Here is a 25631-nt window from a genome sequence, read left to right on the forward strand (position 1 = left end):
GATTTAAATTTTCTCCTTGTTAAATTCTTTTCCCAAATGTTCTGTCATTTTTTTAAATCAAATTTTTAATTTTGAGGTAATTGTAGATTGTGAGAAATGCAGTTGTGAAAAATAAGACCGCGATCCCAGGTCTCCTTCACCTAGATTCCCCCCATGGTACTGACTCACAGAACTAGAGTGACATATCACAACCAGAAAAGTGACCTCACTACAGTCAAGATAGAGACCATGGTCCCTCATGTTGCCCTTTATAGTCACCCCACTCACCCCAGTTCCTCTTTACCCCCTAGCAATCCTAATCTGTTCTCCACTCCTATAAATTTGTCATTTCAAGAATGTCATACAACTGGAATCATATAGTACAGAACATTTTGGAACTTTTTTTCCTTCATCTATAGTTCTTTTGCAGCCAAAGAAAACACTGTGTGTATGTGTAAAGCCTCACCATCGTAAGACTCAGTTGTTCCTTGAGTTGTCTGTATTATTCGATCTCTAGAAACCACTAAAGTCTCCCCTTCTCCTGGGAAGTGCTCCTTGACCTCTGGGGGTTGGGGAGTGTTCCCGTCACTCTGCAGTGCAATGGCTGAACTGGCCACTTTCCGATGACACTCGGCCTTGCTTCTGGGGGGTGACCAAGGTACACCTGCCGCTCCCCGACCTGCTTCCTCTGCTTCTCCACCACCCACAGAACGTGAAAAGCTGCCTTCTAAAGCACAGCCCCACAGAGTCCAACAAGGAGGCTCTGAAGCCACCTGCCTCCCCCACAACCCCAGACACAGAAAGAAAGGGAAAAGGCCAACATAGGGCTTCTGGTGTCTCAATTTGCCAGCCGTTCTTGAATCTCAGGTATGGTGTAAAAAAAAGAACTTTGGAGCCACTCAGGATGAATTCTCCCATTCAAGGAAAATTTTTCTTGTGCCCTTGAGTGGGTCTCTGAGACTCAGTTTTCTCATCTGTAAAATGGGGACAATAAAACTTACCTTTATATTTACAGATGTGTCTGTGCACTATGATTATGAATATTAATTAAGTTAAATGTAACGCTTGTAACACCATGCCCACATATGTGATACCCTCAAATATGTGATCCATTTGGCTATTATCACTGCAAATAAATCACAATAAATATAAATCCACCGTGAAAATTTGCTTTGGCTTCTAATCACTCAATCTTTTATCTCTCCTTCTTGGTATTTACAAAACACTTGCTTCCCCCAAAAAATGGTTTCCAGGCAAGAACCATGCAGACGCCTCCCTAAACGGTCTGTATTAAATCTCAAATCTTGCGGGGCTGGAGGAAAAAAAAAAAAAAGCGTCTCACTCCTGAGAAGTATTCAGGCTTTGAGTGATGTCAAAGGCCTTTGAACAAGCCTCATAAATGACATCCATATTTGTCCATTTTTGACTTAAATTGCTTTTGGTTCAACTGCTGCCATGAATTGCCATGATGCAGTATCATACAGAATGACACAAAACACAGAGCAAGAAGCAAGTTGCTGGCGAGGATTAGGAAATGAAGGAGTCACTGCCTCGTTCACTTCTCCAAGCGTTGGAAGAAATGAAACTCGCGTTGAAAGGTAATCTCCATGAACCGTGATAAGACCAAGTGACATTTCACACAGCTCAAGTCTCCTGATGCAGCCTTGCAGTTATAATAAAAGCCATTTACATACAGCTCCCCATTTTATAAGTTTGCACATGCTGGTTCTCTTTTCTTCCCCTCTTCTTCTTCTTCTTCCTCCGTCTCTAAGGCACAAAGAGCAATTTGTGATTCTAGAACGTCTTGTTAAGATACCCTGGGCTCTGGTTTCCGTTGTGTGGGATGAAGCAGCAGCATCCACACTCTGGGGCATAACCTTCCTCTCCCCACCCTCTCCTCCTCCGTGCCTCACCTTCCGTCTTTCCTCTCTTCCTGCTAACCCCTGATTCTGGGCGGGGGGCGGGGGGGGGATATGTACTCTCCCCACCCTCTCCTCCTCTGTGCCTCACCTTCCATCTTTCCTGTCTTCCTGCTAACCCCTGATTCTGGGCGGGGAGGGGGGGGTGTACTCTCCCCACCCTCTCCTCCTCTGTGCCTCACCTTCTGTCTTTCCTCTCTTCCTGCTAATCCCTGATTCCGGGTGGGGGGGGGGGCGGGATGTGCTTGGCAAAGGTCCATCTATTGCCTGGCTCCTTAAGCTAAGAAATTCTATTTCATCTCAGTCCTGTGATGAGGGATCCAAACCAAAGGGGCTTCAGATGTATAGAATAATTAAGTAGGCTGAAATTTAGATCAAAAATCCTGGGTTCCAGCCTCTTCTCGGCCACTTACAAGCTGCCCAACCTTAGGCGAGCCGCTGTAATATCCCTGCTTCTCACTTTCTGTATCCAGCAAATGGCCTAATGCCACCCACCTCAAGGGCTTTGGGGAGGGTTGAATGAGGCACCGCATTTGCAAGGCCCTGATACAGCACTGGACGTCAGGAATGCTCATTCCCTTTCCGTCCCATCCACAAGCACGACGTGTTGACCGTGGCGGAGGCAGAGGTGCCTGGAGGTGGCACGCTGGCTTCCCCGCTCACTGCAGTGGTGGATGCCATCATTCAGCCAGGACCGTGGTGGTGTGCCCTTGGGTGAATTAGCACAAGGAAAATCCAGTCCCGCGGAAGCCACTGACCAAACGGCAAAGGGAACCTCCGATCTCGGGCCAGTGCCATGGGCTTTTACAAATGGAACACAGGGTTCCAGGCCCCACATTTACCCTCTGCCAGTGTCCTCATGCAGGCCACACCTGCTCGGCCTCCTGAGAAGGGCTCCCTGGGTGCTCACGGTTGGCGCAAAGAGTGAGGTTCAGGGTGAAACGGATGCCTGTTATCCGGGGCTGTTCTCATCTCTTACAAAGAGGCCGGGCGGTATAGATCTCTTCATTTTCATGTGTACATACAAGGTCACTTTCTCAGCAAATCAATAGAACAATCTGAATACACAATTTTCATGTCACAGTGTATTTTGGAGTTGAAATACATCGAAGGGAACAAGAATAACAAGGCTTTGAAGGAGGGGCAGCATAGGTAGGAACATAATTTTATGCTTTCTTGCTGCTAGTCTCAAATATATCTGAGGCTATTACTGAGATCCTTGCCTTCCTGAAAAGAAACAAACAAACAAAAACTAAGAATAGTGAATATCAGATTTGAATTTTGCCTCTTTTCTTACTAAAAGAAGTCCAAGAGATTTTTCTAAACATCTCCTGACAATATTTTGGCAATGCTATTTTTTTTTTTTTTGAAATGCCAATTTCTCCATCTGGCCCAGTTTGCCCACCTCTTCATGAGGTCAGACTAGTGAAGATGAATCCTGGAGCGGCTGTGTGACTTCAGACAAGTCACTTAACCTCTCTGTTTCTTCCTCGATAAAGTGCAGACATAATAATTGGTTTAGCCAATAGGAATGCTATAAGGCCTGAAGCCAATTTGCATATGAAAAACTGAGTGAACCTTCTTAAGTGTCCAGATTGTTTGATTTCACGGTGTGTCCAACATAACCCCACCTTCTCTCTCTTCCCCCACAACTGCTTCACCAATATGCTCAGGGATGCTTTTTATTTTAAAGGAAGTTCCCCTTTTAAAGTGATGTTCGTTGCCGGCCCCCTTCAGGAGGATGTGACAGTTATTAATATGTAGATTTTAGAGAATCTGAGGGCATTTTTTTGTGCATCACTTTGAATGTTGTAGCTAATAGAATAAAAGCTAGATTAAAGTATTAAATAATTTGGCTAGACAAAGGCATTTACCAGGATGCTGGCACTTGTTTTCTAGATAATAAGAGCACTGCGATAATGAGAGGCCATGTTGGATAATGAAAAGAAGGGTTAGAAGAAGAGGAAGAGCTTTTGGAATGAGATAAATTGACTCAAATCCGTATATTAGCCAAAAGTCCTTGAACTTCATTGTCGGAGTTTCACTTTCCTCTCTGTAAAATGGGCACATGAACAACAACGTCCTGCAAGGATTGAGTCCTTAAAAAGCCTAGAAATAAAGTTTGTAAAAACCTCAGCACAGGGTCTGGTTCATGGTAGGCCCTCAATAAACATGAACAGCCATTACGATCGCTCAGAAGAAGGCGACCTGCCTACACGATTACTATACATAGTCATTGTAACCATACAAAGTAAAGCTTCACTTTTTTAGACTGTATAACATTTTTGGTTCTGGCTAAACTAGTCTCCTAATTTGACACGTGCAAAATACCGAGGTTGGCATTCCTCTTTGTCTGCACATCCTCCATACCATAAATTCTCCCTGCAATACACAAAATCTTTAGTCTATTAAGAAGTCAGAGGAATGTTCAGGAATAGAACAAGGGTTCCTGGAGCCCAGTCTCCATCTGCGACAAATGACACCGTACTTCCGAATCCGTGGCAACGGGGATTTTTACATTTCGGACTCCTGTTGTGTCTGCCAGCCTTCATACCTTGTTTACAGACCTCCTGAGGATACACTTTTCTCATTTACTATGTTTCTTTGGATGGCAACCTCTACACCTCCCAATAAATTTTGGTTTACCTAGGCGCTGACGGGTACAGAAAGCTAGATTCAATTTGTGCCGATTTATGAGACACGCACGCAGCAGTCCTGGAAACTTTCCTGTGGCTCACTTTGTAAATTAACCCCTTATTTAAATATTCTGCAGACTTAGCACAGGGCAGCGTTCGATGGGGACGCTGTCCCAGATCAGCCTTCTGGGCCTTTCGGTGTTTGCTACCATGACACAGGGGCCCCCGCTCAGCACAGACAATGCTGATTTACAAGATTTACGAGATGAGGGAAGCGTTTGCATCCCGTTGTTATTCAGGCCACGGCATCTTTGGTCTTGCTGGGCTTCATAATACTAACTTGCAGATGTCCTTAACTGAGGCACAAGTGAAAGCCAAACTCTGGGCTGCATGTGTGAGCAGCGTCTTGATTTGACTGATGGTTTCACTCATTCATGTAGTCTCTCCTTCAACTGACATGTTCCAAAGCCCTAATATATGCAAGACACTGCTGCAAAAGGCAAAGGGATGCAAAGCAGAATGAGGCATGATACCCAGCCTCAAAGAGCTTATATTCCACCCGTATGATACTGTACAAAAAACAAAACAGAACAAAACAAAAAAGCCATGAAATTTATGAGCCAGGGGACTTGGGCTTGAGGGCCACCTCATTCACTTATGAGCTTTGTTAACTCTGGGCAAATTACTGGATCATCTTAAGCCTTAGTTTCCTCATCTACAAAGTGGATATATTCATACCCAATTTTACAGAGGATGGATAGAGGTAATAATGCTCAGGAAATTGCTGTGAAAACTCTAAGCATCATACACATGTTGCAGATTCTCACTCACATGCCAGCATTACACGTGCAGTAAAGGAACAAAAGAGAAGTTACAGAAAATCAGACCCAGGAGTGGAGAGCCTAACAGGGTTATAATTACCCAGGGTTGTCGCGGCATGTTGGACGGGCTGTGCTCCGGTTTTCTTTCCTCGCAGTAAAGAACATGAGGAGGGATATGAGGCAGGGGGAGGAGAAGAGGACGGCCAGACTGCTAGGAAAAGAGAGAGTCAGGGCTCCATTGGAGGAAGGATGTGTGGGAAGGGTGTGACTTGAGGACTGGTGTTTCAGGACCAGGGAAAATGCTGACCCCAGTCTTTTTGTTTTGTTTTGTTTTTGTATCCCCCGAGCACTCAGTTCAAGACACCGATGGGGGTACCCACCACATTGTCCAAAGCAGGCATTCTTCAAGGCAGGTTTCTTGTTCTCAGGGGGGAAAATAAGCAAATCAAATTGGCGAGTTCAAAAGGCAGGGCTGTACTGATTATAAATGGATATAATGTGTCTGTGGAGAAGTTCTCTAACATGATGGGGGGAGTGCAAGGTTCCTCCGGTGAAGTTATGTGCTGACTGCATGGTTGCACATGGTCCCTGTGGGCCACCCGCTTTCTAATCAGAACCACCCCAGAAACGGCGATGACTTCTCTGCCCAGCAGGAGCGGCAAGGAGCAGCTGCGTTTTCCCACACTTCATGCCTTTTCCAAGGGCTGAACCGGTGAGCCAGTCAGGTATTCAAGAGAGTCAGGGGATACCGAAGTGACAGGTTGTGGCAATTTAAAAAATATGCCCACAAGACAGCATCTCCCTTCAAATAGTGGAGCGGGTTCCCCATTCCTTAAATATGGACTTGACTGGCTCATTTCCAATGAGCAGAATGTGGCTGGAGTTACAGCATCTGACGGTGCATGATGTCCCAGACTGATGTCGAAGAGGAACTGTGGCCTCCTCCTCGTGCTCTCTCTGACCTCACTCACTTGGCCGGCTGCCGCGTTGTGAGGATGCTCAGGCAGCCCTACGAAAGGTCCCCGTGGTGAAGAATGGAAGCCTCCTGTCAAAAGCCATGTGCACACGCCATCTTGAATGTAACACCTCCAGCCCCGTCAAGCCTTTGGAGTCCACAGGCCCGGCCCACAGCCTGACTGCAACCTTGAGAGGGACCTGAGGCCAGAACTGCTGATCTAAGCTACTCCCCATCTCTAGTCCAGAGAAACTGTAAGATACTAAATGCTTATTGTTTGAAGCCATGGAGTGTTGGGGTAATTCGTTAGGCAGCAATCGGTGACTGCTACAAAGATGCAGGCATGAGTACGTGAATCCAGGAAGAAGAGAAAGAAGCAACATAAACAGCTACCACCGTGAGCTGGAGGAAGGCCATTTGAGAAACAAAAATTACACAGGGACCAACAATGTTAGGACCTGCCACATGGATTCCCCACCCCGAGCCCTACCAGCTCCTGTATTTTCTAGGAGATTCCATTCTAGGGCTCGGCATGCAGTGCTACAGATCGGTGCTCCTTAAGAGCTCTGGATGTAACTGTAGTCATCATTATTTTTGCTAAAATTTATTGGGCACTTATTATGTACCAGGGAATATGCTCTGGGCCTTATAAGAATTATCTTATTGGATCCTCTCGATGCTCCTAAAAATGTACACAGCATTATGATCACTCTTTCTTAGATGAGAGAAAACTCAAGAGAAAGGTTAAGGCCCTATATGCCTAATCAGCATGCGGCCTGCCTCCTGCTGTGGAGGTCAACAGTGTGGGCACTGTGCAGCTGGGGACATGCACCCGGGCTCCCAGGAGGGGTACCAGTGGGCACTTAAAGCAACAGGATAAACTCAGTGTGTCCTCCCAGAGCATCAGTTTTATTCTCGGCTAAGCAAAGTAACACATCATTTTTACATGTATATGAACACAGACATTTTGAGTAGGATGCAGGCTTCCCCTGCAGCTTTTAGGTAAATCTTAGAGGCTCATGGAGAGCTTCTTCTGGTGGTGTCCCAGACCCCGAGAAGCACTGGCTAAGACACAGCTTGCAGATGAGAAAATGAAGCCAGGATAGGGGATGTGACTTCTTCCGAAGTCTCTTGTCAATCAGAGAGCTGAGTTCCTTCAGCTCCAAATCTAATCCTGAGTGGTCCCCCCCTCTGCAAGCCCCTCCATCAGCCAGGCTGTGGTAGCTGCATGGCCTGGGGGGCTTGGAGCACAGCCCCTCCTTCTCTCAGGCCCCACTCCCCAAATATTACATCCTGCCCCTCCATTCCAACAGGGATCGTGATTACGGCTGCATCATTAGTGTCCTCAAAAAGAACACGGTTTCCAGATACTAGTAAATGTATTTGCAATGACTGTGATGGCCTTTTTGATAAATAACTGAGGATGAGACGCCTGACCTGCCACTGCAAGGGGTAAGGGTGGGGCTGGAGGAGGAGGAAGGGAAGCTTCGCGAAGGAACAACAGAAATAGTCACTTACAGTCGCAAGGAGGGAAGGAACTCTCTGACTCCCAGGGGGCCCTGAGCTGCTCAGATGTTCCCTCCAATACAAGCTGATGCCGTCCCACTCGGCCAAATCGACCTGAACAGCCCAGAAAGCTACGCGGCCGCACCTGTCAGCCCCAATCGGCGCTGCGGAAATTTTGTTAGGAAAATAGATGTACTGAGATTCAATTTTTCGATTGTCTGAAGGCTTAATTTAGTGACCTTGGAGAATATCTCCTAGAGGTGAAAGAAGATGCTGGGAATCTGCTGGGTGGGGGAGAACAGGGCTTCCCTGGTAATGGGTAATTTGTTTACTATAATTCTCAGGCCTCTTCAGGAAGCCAGGGAAATAGTCAGATCGGTGCTACCATTATCTTAATGAAAAAAAAAAAAAAAAGGCACAGGGGGCAGGGGAGATATGAGAGAATGAGAGAGAGGTGGGGGGTGGACAGAAAGACAGAGAGAGACGGAAGCAGAGACAGAGAGAGGAAAACCCCAGCCATGTATGCTACTTTCTTAGGAGCAAGTAGACATTAAGATTACACACACACACACACACACACACACACACACACACACACAAATAGTTTATACATATAAAATAAATTGATGTTTATTATGAAATTATAAAATACACTCCAAAGGAGAGAAAGTAACACACCACATGCCTGTCAGCTAGATAGAAAAGTGGCTAGGCTCACATGCCTACCTCTTTCCTCTCTTTCCTTCATCCCTCCCCTCCACCTCCTCCGTTTGTCACTACTGCTGTGGCTGAAGAACATACCTCGTGTCATTTCACCTCTGCCGACTGTACGTTCCAGCTGGTGTTTGGAGGAGGCTGGGTCGCTCTGGTTTCACCAGTTTGCTTTATTAACAAAACTACCCAAAGAAAGGCGCTGGCAGGAGGGAGGGGCTCTGGAACTGGGAGTTCTGATTCTGTCTCCGACCCTCACTTGCCGTGAGACCCACAGGTACTCTCTCAACCTCTGGGAGTCTTGGCTTCCCTAGACTGGGGAGGACAGTGGCCCATAAGCCTGTTAGGGGACTGAATGGGAAATGATCCCCAAATCCTTGGCATAGAACCTGGGGCAGGCTAAGGGAATGGTCATTTTTAAATTTTTCTGCTTATACCCCATGTGGTTCCAATGACCTTAGTTAGCCTGGGCCTCTAGAAAATCCTCTAGATCATGGGTTGGCAAACTTTTCCTGTAAAAAATGAAATAATAAATATTTCAGTTGGCCTGGTGATTCTCTGTGGGAACTACTCAATTCAAGCTTGAAATTGTAGCTTGAAAGCAGCCATAGACAAAAGGGCATCAATCAGGCAAGGCTGCGTGCGTTCCAACAATTTATTTAAAACACAGGCAGTCGGCTGGATTCGGCCCGCGGGCCGCAGTTTGCTGATGCTTGCTCTTAGACCAGCCACACTCAGGATGTAATCATGCGTCACCAGCTCAGGACCCTGTGCTGCTGGTTAATCACACAGATTCCTGGGTCCCATTCTGGATCAACTAAATTTTACAGAATCATGAGGTCTGAGAAACGGCCCCCACCCAAGCAATCCTGACGCTTAGTGAAGTCTGGGAACTTATGTTCTAATCTGATTTAGGATGAAATGAAAGTATGCATACAGAATGCAGAAAACACTCCTCAAAGGACAGTAACCATCACTTGGTGTCAAATCTGGCTCTCGGTGCCCCACATTGCTCATTTATAAAACAGAAATAGTACCGGTACTCAATTTATGGGTTGGAGGATGAGAGACATGACGATAACAGCAATTAATAAAACATAATTGGCACAGAGTATAGTGTAATTGATAAAGGGCACAGTTGAGGTTTAACATATAATAATAGACAGTATTGTTCATTATTAATGTATGTGTCTAATAGCATTTGGTGCATAGTAGGACCCAGATAAATAAGATGCAGTTATAAATTAGATTATTATATACACTTATATACCAGTGATAATTAAAAGTGCCCAGTGCGGTGCCGTGCATGTAGGTTGCAGGTCACAGTAACGGTGACACTGATGAGGTCAGAGCCCTGTGCGTGGCAGGCATCGCCAGAACGTTAGTCCTAGGCCCTCCCCCTTCTCTCTCGCCCTGGCTTGGAAGCTGCTCTTTTACTGTCACCATCGCTGAGGCTGTGACGGGGAGCAGGCCCCAGGCCCGGGTGTCCCCAGGCCCCCGGCGGGGCGTTCAGATTAGATTAGCCGGCAGCCCTCTGGCCTACTGTCTCAGGCTGCCTCTTGTGCTGTTGGCAGGGCTGTCATTAAGGCCTCATGGCCTGAGGAGCTAACAGACACACCAGGGCCTCCCAGTCGCCAAGGCCTGCAGCACTTTGCACCTATCGACACCCAGAAGCTAATTCCCCTTCACGACCTGACAATTTCCACTGTGGCTCTGTCCCCCATCCTGTCAGCCAGCCTGGCCCCCCCACTCTGGCAGATTAATTCACCCAGAGCCCACTCCTAACAAGGAGGTGGGGGGCGGGTGTGTCTGGCTCCTGTCCCAAAATAACAATGCAGGCTGGTGGATATGGTTTCTACCTGGTACCCATAGACCTTCCCTTTCCTGGTTCTTTCAGCCCAGAAGTCTCCCTGCTGGAAAATGGAGCGAGAGAGATTCTTGAGGGGAAAAAGGTAGAGAACAGAAGGTGTCAGAAATTACAGACCCGGCCCTGGAGTCGCACACACCTCAGCCCCACCACTTTCTCTGAGTTTACGCCAATGACCTTTACTATCCTCATCTGTGAAATGGGCCTGGTCGGCAGACTTCTCCTCCAAAGGCTGCCCTGACGTCATTGTGTAAAGCTCTTCGCATGGGGCCTGGGAGCCAGCGGTGCTCAGCTATGTCAGTGCTCACTGGTTTAGAGGGTCAGTCATTCCAGTTTCCATTCCTTTACCCTTTCAACTGATGCTTACTGTGCTTTGCAGATAAATCTGCTGCAGCTCCCCGGAGACACCTGTGCCCAAATCGCCTGGCAGAGCTGTTAACCACGAGTTCTCCAGCTTCCTTTCCAACAGCTGTAAAATAGGGGGAAATCACTTGAACCCGGCTAGGGAGTTTTCAAGAGGGATGGTATCTAGAACCTGGCTCCGTGTCTGGCCCATCATGGGTATCCAGGGTTCCACTTCCCACTTAAAGAGGGAGACCAGGGCTGAGAGAGAAACAGCAAGGCTGAGGAATTCCTTGAAAATGCTCATTCTTGTCTATTTCACACCAGCATGCTCTCCGCTCTCCTTAAATGCACACATTTGCAGGGATCGATGCATACATTTATGTAAACTCCCTGACACCAGGGGCCAGGCTGGTTTACCAAACAATGTTATGTCAGAGGAATGGAATCTCTGTAGAACGATGTATTTGCTTACGTGGACACGCGGCCCCTCTCCTGTGGCATCCCAAAATGTGGGTCGCCATGGAGAACATTCAGGCGACGGTGGCTTCCCTCACTGCTCTCTGCTCTAGGAGGCACCTGCCTCCCGTTTCAGCGTGGAATGGGGGGGTTGGCGTGGGATTCTGTACTTCCTCATACACACAGGCCGCTGATAGAATAATGTGATTGCCAAGCCCCTCCCCTGCCTCAGTCCCCCCAAGGCCCAGCCGCCCCAGCTGCAGAATGCAAACAGCTGCCGGCATCATTAAGGCGTTTCTATACAGCGCCGACCAGGGGCTGACCCTGTGACCATTTCCACCATTAGATCTGAATGACCTCAGCAGTGGGGCTGAAAGGCCGGGGTATTAATTCACAGAACCACAAGCTCAATTTAAGATTTAATTTGAGATAACGAAGAGCTACTGAAAGTGTATTCAAACTTCTAAGCATGCAATAAAAGGCCTTTCCCTGTTTTTCAAGTTGAATATGAGTCCACTATTTCTGTAACAGAATTTATTTGCAAATTTACGAACAACATGCAAGCCCCTTTTCTCTTTTTCCAGTTCCTTCTGCTTAATCGAGGCCCTTTATGATGTTCCTTTTTAGGATTCTTTCCCCCTTTCATTTCCTAATTTACAAATGGCTGCCTCTTAGGGATTACTTTTCCATTTGCTTTCATCCTTGAAGAGAAAAGAGGCTTCCTTAGGAATCTTCCCCAACATTCAGGTTCCCTTGGATTCCAGCTTAAAAATCCTAAATGTCAGTTCAACAATGACGGTGTCCTATAAAAAGCTTTGGCCTAGAAGGTAACTAACTCTCTAGGAGGGAAGGCAATGACAGGGTCCCAAACCATATGCCACCCAGTTGGAAAACTGTGCTTCCTGGTTCTGCTAAATGTCTAGACTCTGAAGACTTTATTTCTAAAATATTTAAAATTCTGTTTGGAAATGGAAATTTTAGTTGGTTCAAGTATGTTTCAAGACACCAAAGAGATTTTTTTTTTAATTTTTTATTTGTTTGTTTAATATTTCAAAATCGAGCCGAAGATGGGAATGGCATACTTTGGACTCAGAAGCCTGAATCGTCCCTGGTATTTACTGAGCATCTATTTTGCATCTGGCACTGTGCCGAGTACTTTCTTTGCATTTTTCTCAAAGGCTAAGTCCGGCTTTAGAAATACAGAGATTTGGGTTTAAAATCCCACCAAGCAACTTATCTCCTTAAGGCTTTTTTCCTCATCTGTGAAATGTCACATACCTTGGTGCTTCCTGAAGTCAACTCTGGAGGCTATAGACACGTAAACATGTGGGTATAAAAATACCACTGGGCTCAGGGTCAAATGAACCTGACCCTGTGACACCACTGGGGGTGAACAGCCTTTCTAGGCACCGCACTGCAAACATTCTGGTCAATGTTAAGATGACACAATGGGCAAAGGTGGGAAACAGGGCACTTCACAAACATGCAATTCATTGGCTTTATTTGGCTTTGGGTTTTCAAAATGAAAAGCCATGGGGTGGGTGGGCGGTGGAGGAAGGATAAACTGGGAGACCAGATGTAGCTGGTTTGGCTGGCTTCCAACTCAGCCTCCATGGTGACTAGCTGCGTAACCTTGGACAAGCCAGTCTGTGTGTCTGTGTCTCAGTTTCTCCACTTTTATTATTCTTTTGCTCATCAGGTAGAGATGCAGCTCACCATAGGGGATGGGTGGGAAGATGTTAAACCACAATTCCTGACAAGGAGAAGACACCAAGGAGAAAGGCTGTGAGAAATGACCCACACACATGTAAAGCCATGTAATGGGTTGAAGAGTGCTCCCCCTAAATTCATGTTCGTTCACTCACAACCTCAAAATGTGACCTTCTTTGGAAATAGGGTCTTGGCAGATATAATAAAGATAAGGATCGAGATGAAATCATACTGGATTAGGGTGGGTCCTAAATCTAATGACTGGTATCCTTATGAGAGACTGAAAGGAACACACAGAGACAAAGAGATGAAGGGAATATGAAGACAGAGGCAGAGAATGGAGGGATACATCTGTAGGCCAAGGAACACAAAGGATTCAGCAACGCAAGAAGCCAGGAGAGAGGCAAGGAACAGATTCTCAGAGCGTCCGGAAGGAACCAATGCTTTAGAACTTCTGGCTTCCTGAGCTATGAGAGAGTAAATTTCTATTGCTTTACACCGCCTCATCTGCGGTCATTTGTTAAGGCAGGTCAAGGAAACACAGACAGGCAGTGCGGGTAATATGAAAACAGGAGGCACTTTCCCAAGGAGAGGCTCAGTATTTTTACTTTCACTGAAATTCTCAGCATATCTTGGGGTGGGGTGGTACACTAATTCTGAGTCAGCACCACTGATCCACAGAAAAACCTGCCCGGATAGGGAGTCAGGGGTCAACTTTACTAATATGAATGGGGTCGAGTAGAACTTCCTAGATCGCCAGATTTGAAGTTTTTTTTTTTTTTTTTTAAGGATGGAAAAGTTATTCAGGTGCACCCCAAAAATACCTCTGGGTCTTATCTGAGGTCATAATGATTTCCAGCATGCTGATGGCACCACGTGCATTGGTCTTGGGCATGGGAAATCTGTGGTGGTGAGAGCTTCAGCTCACACGTGGGAAAGAATATCCCTTCACCACACAACTGGCTCTTTGGCCATTAAAACATAGAGGCGCCCATTACATTCTTGCTCTATTTCAGCACTTGGGCTTAAGTGGTTGGGGGCTTCTCTTATGTCTTCTGCCAACAGGGACTGGATCTCTGTACATCTGGAGTGCCTGGCAGAGCACCGAGTCCATCCCAGGTGCTTTTAGGTGTTCAAGGAATGATAAAGGTTGCAAGCAAGAAAAAGACCTTATTTGCTTTATTTTGTTTCCACCACACTGCCACATTATCATCCTAATTAACAGGTACTGATACCAAACTAAGAGCAGAAGAGATAGATCAGCCTATCCAGGAAGATGCAGACCCAGGGTTGAGCTGAAGACTTACTACTTCAAAGGCCTGAGCCCTGAATCATCATCAGTGATGCCCCCAAGCTTCCCTGAGAGATGAAAATGCTAGGGGCTTGTGGTCCTCAAGCACACAGAGGTCACCGCAGACATTTAATGACATCAATAAACAGGGGCTGATTGGCCCACTCACTACAACTTGCCTGCTGAGTTTGGCTCATTTTGCCCAGGAACTGGAAGGCTGAGAAGATGCAGGAAGGAGATGAGCCCTGGGCCAGCCAAGTGGGTGCGAATGAACAAGAGAAAATGCTCGCGGAGGGAACAATGAGTGCCGTGGCACTAGGACAGTGCTGAGTTCCTCACCCACTCCAATTTCCATGTAATTTTCACAACAGCCCTCCATCCGAGCAGAGCATACCGAGGTTTACAGAGATTAGGTGACTTGCCCAGGGACATTCTACTTGGGAACCAGGCTGCCAGCCCGGGCTTCCCGACTCCTCATCTTATCCCACACATTTAAGCTTCGCTTTATAGTCCCTCTCTCCATGCTAATGCATTTCTGCCAGGATTCTCACTTAGACGTAAGCAAACTTTGCAATTAAGATTGAGTGGGTCCATTTTGGAGAAGCAGAAACTAAGGCCCTGCACAGTTACTGTGTTGGCCAGAAAGCTAGTTTCATGGTAGAGACAACACTCAAACCCAGGTCTGCCTTGTTGCAGGGCTTTCTACTGTACTTCAAGGCCTGGATCAACCAAGGTTCCAGAACAGCTCACACCAGTCCTACCCCAAACAGGAGAGCTGTGTTTGCTGGAGGAGGTGATGGTGTGAGGCGGCTGAGGCAGGGCAGGAACTGGAAAGTAGGTGGACACTGATGTGTGGCCCAGGGCTCCCCTCCAGGAAGGCCTACTGCCTTCAGCTGCCAACCCCTCCAGGGCTGTCTGACCTGCAGAGTCACACCCTCCTTGGGGCAGTTTGCCCAACAACTAGTCAAGGCACGGGTCTAGAGGCCTAGCTATGTTAGCCCAATGGTGGTTACCACTGTGATGGGCCCTTTCAGCACGGGAGCTCTCCTTGAGGTCAGCTGAGACTCTCATCCGGCTGCCTGTCAGCTCGACTTTTCCCTCTGCCCACGCCAGCTTCATTCCATGGACAGTGACCCTAAAAAAAGGTTCTGCAGGATACACCTCCCTTCACAGTCAGCTCCCTGGAAAGCTCAATGAGAGGGGTTCTCATTTCTAAAGAAAACTGTCTAGTCTGATAAGAAGGCTTGGCCTGGGTGATTGGAATGTCCGGAGACCCTTTTTCATCCAAGTCAGAAGGTGGAGAAGCATGCCTCTGAGGAACAGAAAGCTTTGGGGCCTGGGAGCTCCTGCGAGTTTCAGAGGGAGCCAGGAAGAGACAGAGCGCGTCTGAGCAGGACCCACTTGCCTACACACCAGAGCCTCATCCCCGACGCCCACAAGTGCAGGACGTAACAGGGGCTAAACTTGAACTTCTCTGTTGACATAATTAGTGCTGGCATCAAGCAGGAGGTTTTGTAGCCAACTTGGCGTGGGTTCATGAGTTTTGATTGGCAAATTTGAAGCCAAGTTCAGCCAAGTTCTATATCTATTTTGCACTGTGCCTTATGCGCAACTAAAGAAGCCAACTCTTTCGATAGATTTCCAGTTTTATGGTTGTTGGTAGCTGAAGATATTAGCTCTTTAAGTGGACAAATGCTTCTGGCAGCCCAGGCTGCACTAAGAAGAGGAGAAATGCCTTCGGGTTCCTCCAAAAATTAATGTAATAAGATGCATTAATCAGAATTCTATCAAGTCTACACACTTGGCCTGGGCTTAAGAGGCAATACTTTGAAATTGCAGTTGGCTAAGCTTCCCTATTCTTTGCAAATCAGAGTTGGAAAAAAAAAAAAAAATGGAGCAGAGCTAATGTTTAAGAAAAACTGGCAATGGGAAAAAGGCTTGAGCAACTTTTAATTCCTTAGCTCCACTAGGGGCTGCGGAGGTAATGGACAATTTGACTTTTGCATTTCCACACAGTTACTTCTGACTGGGATCAGAAACAGTTGGTCAGACCCCCGGCCAGCTCAGGACCCGTCTGGGCAATGGCTTGGGTCCAAGTTACTTACTTGTTCATTTTTGGCTAATAATAACTTTCTTCGGGACTTGCAATGGAATCTTGGCTCTTGCTTGTCTTCAGATGTTTGTAACCAGGTGATGAGAAATTTTGAAGCTAAAACAGGTTACAGAGATGAGATGTTGGCACTGCGTGACTTCTGACTTAAGGATTACCTTCTCAGGAAACCAAAAACACTGAGCCACAAAATCAGAGCCAGTAATAGTTTCTTCGTAAGGACTGCGCACTTTTAGGTGACACCATACATTTTAAAGTGACATAACGGTGCCCTGAATGTTGTACTACAATTGGTTGTGCTTTTAACGTGAGACAGCTACATCTGTATTTACTATTATAACTCAGTACCCAAGGGATGAATATTTTTAAAGACAAAGGGCCAGGCCTTTGTGGAAACATTTTCCCCCTTGTATCAAAAAAAAAAAAAAAAAAAAAAAAGTGGCTCCTTCTTGTCTGGTAGACTTCAGTAATTGGCAGGATTTTGAGTAAGCTCTTTTAAGAGCCCTCTGTTTCTATTTTCACATTAAACACACTTGCAATATCTATTAAAAGCACAAATACTGAAGCACACACCAAGACTATCAATGAGCTTACATCTGGAGTCCTCAATCTATCAGGAGAAATGAAGTGAGCATTCATAGTTTTATTTCTTGGGGAATTCACATGTTGGAAGAGAAGAGGGTACCCTCTTTCTCTTGCCTTCTGGACCTGGCCAGTGTCCCATACTTTACATCAATTCCATTTCCGAGGGCTTATCAGAAGGGGTCAAGTTCAGGATTTGATTAAAACAACAAATACTGGATTCTGCCTTCATCTCGAGGAGTATTTCCATTAAAGCCTGGGGGATTCCACAGGGGAAAGGCAGAACAGACACATAATTCCGCCATGTTCTGGCTGGGACCCCGTGGCCTTATAATTCTAGGATGATTGAGCAATATCCCAGGAAGGACACACAAGGCCACCCAGGGGACTTGGGAACATCTATTTGGGAGAGAGCCTCTGAGCCCTGAAGAGATCTTCAAAGTCATTCTCAAGGTTATGTCTGAGCATAGATGGGGCCAGATCTGAGTGTGGACTTGTAGGCAGCCAAGTAGCAAGATGAGAGGTCTGCCGGCAACTGCCCTTGGCCTCGGCCTGACAGTTGCACATTTAGCTCTTTAGCTCCTTTCCAGATTTTGTTAAAAGAACAGGAAACAAAGAAGGATCAAAGCCCAGGGGAAGAAAAAGGAGCCATAATTCAATGGAAGTCTTCCTTCACAGTTTCCCCTGGCCCATAAATGTGTTTTGCATGAAAGTGTATGCACTGGGCAAGAAGAGGGCTGTAGCCTGAGATTTTATACCCTACCTATGGGTTGGGGTCCTGGCAAGATACAGATGGCACACTCAAAATGGGTAATTTGAGGAGTATTTAATAAAGGCGCTATTGGCCAAGATCAGTGTGGGGTCTAAGGAAGCAGTGAGGTGTTGTGCAGTGACCCGGGGTTCGTAACAGAAGGAAGGGCTCCCTGCCCTTGCCAGCTGAACAGAGGGAACCTGTTATGGAGTGAGGCTGTCCACCCGCGCCCTGCAGGGAGCATGCCTGGGGACTGAATAGCATAACCCTGCTTTGTTCTGTATTTCTGTGGGTGCATGCCGATCACTGGTAAATGCAACCTGAGCGTGAGAGACAAAGAGCCCACTGAGGTCAGCCTCCCAGGACACTGGGGCAGGGTAGGAGGGACCCAAAGGGATGAAGATAACTAGAGTGCACAAACCGTACAACCCCTCTAGAGAGGGGCTTAAGAGGCCCTGAGAACCCTACTGTCAAGGCAAACGAGAGGTCAAGTACCCATGTTTCCCCAACTCCAACCAAGAGAACCTGGCTGTAATAGTTATACCGTTGCTCCTTGAACAACACGGGGGTTAGGGGTTCCAAATACACCACCCCTGCTGCAGTGGAAAACCTGCATGTAACTTTCTTCTCTCAAAACTTAACTACTTATTAGTGTACTGTTGACCAAAAAGTCCTACCAGTAACATAAGCAGTTAATTAACAGGTCTTTTGTGTATGTATTGGATGCTGTATTCTTAGAACAAAGTAAGCTAGAGAGAAGAAAATGTTATTAAGAAAATCATAAGGAAGAGAAAATACATTTTCAGTACTGTACTGTGTTTATGGAAAAATTCTGTGCATCAGTGGACCCACACAGTTCAAATCGGAGTCATTCAAGGGTCAACTGCGTCGGCATGCCACGTTAGGTGTTACGTGAAGGTACAACTCTCTTGCCAGAAAGGTCTCACTCGGAAACCCCCAGCCTAGATGTGCTCTCTGGTGTCCTCCAGGTCTGCTGTGCAGGATTCCACAGGAAGAACTGGATGTAATCCACACGGCGCGTATCTCAAAATCCCGGATGTAGCAAAGAGCACTGCACCTTCCACCCAACCCATGGCGACAGCACCTTTTGTTTTGTGGAGAAGACAACGTTTTGAAGAAGAGGTTTATTTTAATTTTTTTATCAAGACAGGTCATGTCTTGGTAGTTTTATTACACAGTGGGGCACATGGGATCGAAAGATTAGAGAAAAAAAGATAGGACAGTTTTTAAACACCGCTCCGCTGAACTAACATAGAAAAAGGCAGATTCATTTTAAGATTTCTAAGGAAAAGGATGTATGTCAATGGGAAGATGAAAAGGAGGAAGAGGGGCAGTGGAAACCAAACTCCACAAATAAGAAAAAACTACTGTCCTAAGGACACACAAAACAAAGGCCCATGTTCTGGCTGACCTTCTCCAGGAGAAAGGGCTGGAATGGCTTCCCAGGAACTGGCTCCACTGGCCGACAGGCTCTCGCGAGTGGGTCTCGCGAGCTCGGCTACCTTCTGTGGCGCACTTTGTCGGGCAGAGGAACCTTCGGCTAGTGTGCCAGGCGGTGTTATCAAGTGCAGACATTCCATGAGGAAGACAAAAAGAAAACTCACCAAAGAAAACAACAGGTATCAGCGCCGAGGGAGATGCAGTATCACCTGCAGACTGCGGGGTGGGGCGGGCCAGCCTGGGAAAGGCTGGAATCGGGGCTCTGCCTTTTCTAATATAGATTAATGACTTGCTCAGGCTAGGAGCTACGAACTTGCCAAATGTGCTGACCGCCTGAAATTAGCAAAGGTGGTGGCCACGGAAGGAAGGAAGACAAGAAAGTGAGGGGAGCCTGAAAGTGCCTCACTCATCCTGGCCTGACATATGACAAACAAAATTAACGGCGACAAAGAGAGAGAAACGAGTGTCAGGCAGTAGAAAACAAACTCCGAATGAGTATGATTGATCTCGAAGGGGCCTTCTGTTGTTGTTGATAAGACCTTGGGATTACAGCAGACACGCGCTCACACAGCAATCCTCACACGCAGCGCTACTTACACGCGCACAGGGCCAAGCCAGGCATGGCAGAGGAACACGGGCAAAACTGTATCGCTTTTAACCAGGACAAAACGCATGTCCCCAGAATCCTGGACGGTGGCAAAACTCAGTTCAAGTATCTCACTCCGTTCTGGTCACCACCTTATAAAATGTTATTAATCGAACACTTGAATGGTATTAGGAAAAGCATGGACGCTGATTCTCAGACTTGAAGTCTGAGTGTTCATAAAAGGGCTATGTACGTATAGGTCAGGCGGCAAAAAAAAGAAAGGGAAAAATATTCAGTGAAAATTATTTAAGGCTTGCAATACCTACGTGAGGTGGATGACTCTATGTCAGCAAAAGGGCAAAAATCAGAAGCAATATTAAAGGTAAATTTGAGCAGCTGAATATTTTTTTCTGAAAAAAATCTAAATATCAACTAATTATGGTGTGGGGGGGAAGATGTATACACAAGTTGCAACAACAACAAAAAACAAGCAAAAACGAGTATCTCAGTATTCTCCTATAACATAATGGAAATGATAGAATTCTGCATAAATTTAAAAGGAAACAAAAAAATGGAAAAGAAATTAAAAAGGAAAGAAGGAGAGGAAGAAAGAAGGAAGGGTAGCGGATACAGTGGACATACACGATGACAGTTTCTAAATGGCACTCTAAGAATATGAACATACTAGTAAATATATTTCCTAACAGTGGAAAATTCAACCCAGAGAGTCTATGAATCAAGAGAGCACAGAAGATCAGGAATTAATCGACAATTGTGGAATTCTTTAAGGAGATTTACCTGTATGTGTACGTTCTGAGTATGTGTTTACACACAGGTATGTGCCAACTCAGAGCACCACAGAGCACTAGCTGTCCCAGACTGTGAGTGACCCAAGTCCCTCCAGCCTTATTTAATTGGTTGTTCACGTGCATTCCGGTGCAGGTCAGAAGACAAGAGAAGTCAAATCTTCCCCCTTAGCTCACTGCGTGCCTGTCCCTTTCTTTGCCATTCTCTGGAACACGGCAGAAGTTCCTGAAAAATCAGGGAAGGCTCTTGATGTGCCCCAAGTTCGCCAGCCGAGCTTCCGGCATCAGAAGCCCGTGCGCTGCCCGTGCTGTCTTCCATGTTTGCACGTCCGTGCAGCAGTACCGTCTCTCCCGGCATTACGACAAAATGACGGAGCACTTGTCTTTTTGGATCTTGTGCTGTCATTTGTCTTTTTCTATGGAGTTCTTTTTTTCTCCTGCATAAGATGATTTGTCTCCAAAAAGAAAAGTCTTAATATAGTTATTCCTTCAGAGGAAAGCAAATCTAGTTTATATCCCTGCCTTCTTCCACACGTGATATTATGGGCCACTTGGGTCGGGATTAGGCAAGTCTGACAATTAGAACCGAATGTCCTGTTCGGCAGACAAGCGTACTCGGAGGGACTGGCGCAAGGTACATTTCCCCACCGCTGCAGAGTCTGTCCAGGCAATCGTGGTGGAACTGAATGAAAGACACTTTAATCACTTGTTGACTGATTTGGCTAACAAATATGCCTCCAGGAGTCCCAGGTGACACTGGGGGTTCCCTGATACGTCCTGCGGATGTTTTCTATGCCGGCACGTCATGTTTGATGGCTTATTAGGAACTGCCAGTGTGCTGCTGTTCCCTGATGTGGGAAACAATGGTGGCTATCTGGGGGACACGTAACTATATCAGCTTACCCTATGTGGCAGGCTGTGTGATTGGGCAGAACCTAAGATTTCTGAGGTTAGCTGCCATTTACTGAATCTAGGTGGAGACTGCAAATCAGTGGGGAATAAAACTATGTTCTGCTAGGAATTTCTTGAGGATCTCAGCAGAGTTTTGAAAACATAGGGCAGTGAGCCCCCATAGCTCTGAAGGAGAGTATCAAAGGGCTGCCTAATACAACTGTGTTGGGGCTGTTCTTCCCACTACTCTCAGGTCTCTGGTTAAGGGCTTTGGAGATTTGTATAAGGCGCTGAGAGACTACCTGGAAGCAAAGGAAATGAGACCTTAACTCTTTCCTTCTGGAGGATCCCTGTTCTTAAGGCTTTTATAGTGCTATGAGATTTGCTAGATAAACAGGATACTAAGGGTCCTCAAGGAAGAACATGCCTTGAGGGAGGTGAGTGTGGACTGCTGATCCAGGGGAAGAGGGAAAGTTTATGGGCATGTGACTGAGCTACTCCATGTGGTGTCATCCCTTGAGAGCAGCGACCCAAGAGCTTTACAAGAGCTCCTATGTGGATGCATAAAGGGCAACACCATCCTTCCTCTCCTTCCTTTCCAACTAAGTTTTAAGAACCTGCCATCACACTCATAGGAACAAATGAAGCCAAGGCAGCCTGCTAAGCAGATCCATTTGTTCCCTTACTGGAAGGCGGTGGAAGCAGACAGAGCCCTTGTGTCCTGGATTAAATCTCTGAAATTATTAAAAAAAAAAATGATGGGAGGAATGAAAGAAAAGAGGCACCAAAGAGAAAAGCTGGACTTCCACCTACTAGGGGCAAGAAGAAGGTGGGGAAGGACAGTGGCAGGGGGCACCCGAGTAGCTGGGGTAGAGGGACGGGCTTTAGTTATTAGCCTGAAAGTTAAGGACAGATTATCTTAGTTGTACCTGCTGGGGAAGCAAATCATATCAAATACAATAAATATATTTTCATTCAAAAAAAAAAAAAAATTGATGGGAGCACCTGGGTGGCTCAGTCAGTTAAGCGTCTGCCTTCGGCTCAGGTCATGATCCCAGGGTACTGGGATCGAGCCCCGCATCGGGCTCCCTGCTCGGCGGAGAGCCTGCTTCTCCCTCTCCCTCTGTCTGCCGCTCTGCCTACTTAAGCTCTCTCTCTATCTCTGTTAAATAAATAAATAAATAAAATCTTAAAAAAAAAATTGATGTTTTGGGGGGTACCTGGCTGGCTCAGTCGGTAGAGCATGCAACTCTTGATCTCGGGGTTGTGAGTTCAAGCCCCACGGTGGGTGTAGAGACTACTTAAAATTTTTTTTAAAACTTAAAAAAAAAAAAATGTTTTCCTCCCCAGACTACTGTGGTGGATTTTTTGGGGGGGGGGGGATCTCCCTTGGTTTCGCTTTGGTTTCTGTTCCTCCCTTCCCCCACAAAATTTCTAAAAACATTCTGCTCTGACATCCATTCCAAGTAATAGGACACATGGTCCAAAGCAAACCATCCAGGAAAAGCATTTGTACATTTTCTCATCTGACTTATGATTGTCTCTGAAAAGGGAGCAAGGTGGGGGGGATGGAGAGAACTTGCTCTCTCCACTTGGAACACCATGTGCTTCATGGCGTCCATAGCTCATTAGCTACAGTTAGTACGAATCTTGTGACCTTTGGGGCCATAAAACTCCCCATAATAATTCATCAGGTCCTGAGAGTTCCCCTAAGTACATTCAGATCAAGTGCATGACATTTCCCCCTAATGGTGGCACTGGCTAATGGCCTAACAGAATGTAGACGGCTCCACCAAGCCACACAATTATATTACATAAGTTCAAACGAGTGGCTATCACTGGGGTTGATGGGTGGACTCAGAATAGCAGTTTAGGCTAGTGGTCAAGACCACACACAAGAGCCCTGCGAAAATTAAACTCTTAGAACATCAGTTTACTCATCTTTCGAGTAGGGACATTAATACTGACTGCTTAGGTCTGGGCTGAGGATTATATGGGCTCAGGAAATTAGACATGCTAGCTTATTTTTCTGCTGGAGACTATGCTGAAATTAATGATGCATTGAAGAAGAAACCCCTGCTTCCTACATCCATGAACATACTTGTCTCCTTTCCCCAGCGGTTGTACCCTTACCTACTACGAGAACACCTTTAATGGCATCAGAAATTCAGATACCCACACTCTTTGTAACCACTGATTATGTAAATACATAATGATCGAATACTACTATGCATTCCGTAACACTGTAAAATGATTTCTCTTTACACATCACAATAGCATTTTCCCACATTTGAAAACCATTGGCACCTACATAAAGACCTATTATTTATTCCATCTAGAATACCATACTCGCAGCATATATAGATTTAAAGAAACCATAGAGTAACTCCGCAGTCCAGAGGGGTGAAGCATTGCTCTTAAGGAAGACTGTAGGTCTGGCCTCGTTGAGGGTGTCCAAGGAGGAAGACATGGAAAGGCTGGCAGAGGACTGGACACTGAGGCTGGATGTCATGAGCACTAAGAAGAAGGTGACAGGGGTGGGGGGTACTTGCTGTAGGGAGTTCCATCAGTTGGGCCATGCCCTAGACAGTTCTCCAAATAGGGTAAGGGGATGCCTTTGGGCATCAGGAGAAGATAAAACGTTTGAGCTGGTTGACTTTAATCCAAACGAAGACGGGAAGAAGAAAATGGAAAACCAACCTATAAGGCACTGCTGCCCAATTAAACTTCCTGCAACGATGGAATGTTCTGTGGTGAGCTGTCCAGTACAGCAGCCGAGTGCAGCTCCCGAACGCTCAAAATGTGGTCGGTGTGCCTGGAGTAGTGACTTTTTAAAAATTCATATAATTTAAATTCATTTAACTTTAAATAACTACATGTGGCTACTAGCTACCATATTAGACAGCACTGCTCTGAAGTTTGCTCAGGCCTGTTTAAAGAGATCCTGATTATATAATAGCAAGGAATTCCCTCTTTCTGAGAATCAGCTAATGGCTGATAAAGGCTGGAACCTTTCAACCTAAGGAAATATGTCTTTGTAGAAGCCATAAAATCCTCCTAGGTGAAACCAAGTTGCTTTATCCCATGGCACCCTGCTTTTGCCACATTTGAATCAAGTTTAAGCCACTCTTATTAATTAGAAACAGGGTAGAAGCAAAAACATTTAAAATAAACCCAAGCCCTGGATGTTAAATCTGTCATTTTTTACATGGCCTCATGATTCAACGATTAATGGACCTTAAAACAATCATAAAACATCAAGGCCCTTGCTCAAGCTTAGAAGAACAAGAATAGCTTTACTTCTGCTCTGGTCTTCTTGTTTTAAATTCATTCGGTGTCACCAAGCTCTGTAAACACTCTTAAGGATTGTGACATTGTGGTATGAGATGCTGTTAATCTGTTTCCTCCCTGACCTTCATTGGCCAGCAGCATGTTGTGACTCAGAGGAAAATTCATGAAAAACAGCAAGGATGTACTCAGTGACATAGACTAGCATACAATAAAACTAAATAATGGCTATAATGTACAGATTCAGATTCAATAAACTAACTCACCAAAGATTTATTGAGCATCCAGTCTGTACCAGGCACTCGGTGGACACCTGCCCATATAACACATTTTATTTGCACAATCCTCAGCACAAACACACAGGGCCAGCATCAGTGTCCCCATTTTATAGATGAGCACACTGAGGTCCAATCATGCAGTTAGTAATGGGCGGAAGTGGGATTCAAAACCAGGTTTTCTGACTCATGAATAACACTTCTTTTTCCAGCGTGCAACTTCAGGATATTAACCTTTTGCTTATGATCTGTGGCAGACTGTATTTTTCAGAAGGGGCCATGGCAATATTTCTAGTCCCACATTCCCTTCCAGAACCCTTTCATTGCCCCATCAAGAGGTGGGGTCTATTTCCTCTCCCTGCACACCTAGGAAGCCCTGTGACTGCGTGCACAAACAGAATGCAGAAAAACCAATGCTATGTGACTTCTCTGGCTAGGTCATAAAGAGCAACACAGACAAGTGTAGTTCTCTCTCGGGACACTGACTCTGGAATCCAGTTGCCATATTGTGAGGAAGACCCAGCTGCCATATTGTGAAGAAGTGCAGGTGTTCTAGCCAACAGTCAGGATCAACCTCAGACTCATCCCTGAACAATGCTCAGATGAACCCCCTCACAACCCTCCACCCCCACCCCCGGTTTATAAGCTGCCTCAGTTGACGCTGACACTGTTTCTTCCAGCCTGG

General features: G+C 46.1%; 1 protein-coding gene across 1 annotated transcript in view; it reads right to left on the minus strand.

Annotated features, from left to right (window-relative positions):
• WWOX (WW domain containing oxidoreductase) overlaps positions 1–25631 on the minus strand; it is a 930620-nt gene that overhangs the window by 319951 nt on the left and 585038 nt on the right. The gene's annotated exons all lie outside the window — the stretch shown is intronic.

Source organism: Halichoerus grypus, chromosome 15 (assembly GCF_964656455.1).
Source record: "Halichoerus grypus chromosome 15, mHalGry1.hap1.1, whole genome shotgun sequence".
Taxonomy (NCBI): Eukaryota; Metazoa; Chordata; class Mammalia; order Carnivora; family Phocidae; genus Halichoerus; species Halichoerus grypus.